Below are 2,225 nucleotides of genomic sequence, written 5' to 3'. Positions count from 1 at the left end.
AAACATATCTGCCAGAATCATAGGAATAATAGTTGGATTTTCCATTGTGGTCAACGCCTTCACCACACCAGCCAGACGAATGTCAATATGCTTGTCCCTTTTGGGGAAAATAATGAGCCCCAAAAATGCGACCATAAAAGCAAAACATCCATTTGCCTTCCAAGCTTCTTCACCCCCTTGATTACTCAACTGGTTCCGATAGTTTTTGAAATCATCCCTATGACCGTATCTCTGGTATAGAAAGTCTAAAGAGACCCACCCATTTTTCAAACTCTCTTTCTCTATTTGATTAATTTTGAGCAGTTCCAGAAATTTTTTGGCATCAACATGTTTTGGAATTATGGGTCTTTTATTGCGTAGATCAGCACCTCGAAAAGTAGACCCCTTCCCCATGAAGCCAGCAATTTCTTCCAAAGTTGGTGTCATCTCACAGTCAGAAAAACAAAATACATTATTTTTGGGATCCCAAAAAGGAATCTATGCCTCGACCACATCCCTTCTAGGGTCAATCTCCATAAGATGCACTGAATGCCCCAAGTGTTCCTTTACTCTTTTTTTCTCATGACTTCCCATGTCTGTCCACCATTGTTATAAATCTTTTGGTATAGTATCTACGATCATGAACTCTGGAATTCCTTCGCTTCTAGGCCTTTTTGAACCTTGTCCTTTTGTCGATGGTGCCATTTGTACCTTTAAATAGAATCAAATAAAGGTTTTTATGACAAACTCTAACACAGTGAAAAAAGAAAAGTAAAAAAAAAATTTTTTTTTAAGAAAATAAAATAAAACACCAATTTTTTACAAACACCGAACCCTTGAAAGGATGCCTACGTATCTCTTTTTAGTGAGAATCAGGTGTGCGTAGTTCATAAAAGAAAAACTTCTCTTGGAAAGACTACCCCTTTTATTTGACCTTTTTTTTAAAAAAAAGAAAAAGAAAAACTAAACTCGCAAAGCTATTTTGAAGATGGTCAACAATGTCAAAGCCTTCTGAACCAATTTTTTTACATAGCATATAAAATGAACATTTTGGTCTAGCTTGAATAGATATCTTAATTTCACTAGGTCAAATTTTGATTAAAAAAACAGCATACCGGAGACATTTTATCTAGGTTTAACATTTATGAAGGTGTCTAGACTGGCCTACTCGAGCGGACAACTCGAGTCGGGGAGGGTCAGCGTACCGGTAGCAAAGCTATTCCGGCTTAACTGGTGGTCCAACCCCGCCTAACCTGTGTAACAACCTAGAATCAGGAGCGTAACCGCACACTGACTCATCCTAGACAGAAGTCCTGTGGAGCGTAACCGCACACACAGGGTATAACAAAATTACAGAGACTCAGAGGGTGTGCGAGAGAAGCAATTTATATACAATACAATATCAAAACGATAAATTGCTGAAATAACACAATTAGCATCCAAACATAAAATTTATCCAAATAAACAAAATACCCAAAAAAAAAGTTAATGTACAAAGCTCGAATTCTAAAAGAAGTGGTCCCCAGCGGAGTCGCCAAATCTGTCACACCTCTTTTATTTATGTTTTAATTGTTGAGGATATGAAGGGTTTTTTTAATTATTTTTTTAATTTTTTTTTTAGAGTCGCCACTTGAAATTGAGTTTTTTAGGTGTTTCAAGTCAGCAGATAGTTCTTAATTTAAAATAAAAACTTTTTTTTTTGTTTTAGTCTACGAAAATAGAGATTGGGTAAGGAATTCTATTGACCGGAGGGAAGGTATGAGGCACCCCCCGGTCCCGTGGTTTTGCACGGTCGCTTTATTAACTTATATTTGGCTAAAATAATTTATTTATTTAAATTGGATAAATGGGGAAAAAAATTAATTACATTTTTTTAAAAAAAAACTGATTGGCCTAAGAGCTTAACCGCACACAAGACCCTTCTTTTTAGAAAAGAATACACACCAAGGATCGTAACCGAACACATGATGGTATTTGAAGTTTTTTTTTTTAAAAAAACAAAATAATTAATTACTCAAAAAAAATAACGATATGAATGGATAAAAGAACATGGTGCAACATATAAACCAAGAAATGATTAGTTTTTATTTATTTATTATTATAAAAAAAATTCAAGCATTTATATTTATGGTTTTACCAAAAGAAAAAAAAAGTTTTACTACTACACAATGACAACAAAAAAAAAATTACAAAATTACAATTAAACACTCTTTTAAACTAATGATATACTAGTTTAATTTATATAT

The sequence above is a fragment of the Solanum pennellii genome, chromosome 9, assembly GCF_001406875.1.
Source record: "Solanum pennellii chromosome 9, SPENNV200".
NCBI lineage: Eukaryota > Viridiplantae > Streptophyta > Magnoliopsida > Solanales > Solanaceae > Solanum > Solanum pennellii.
Note: the sequence above shows the minus strand (reverse complement) of the source record.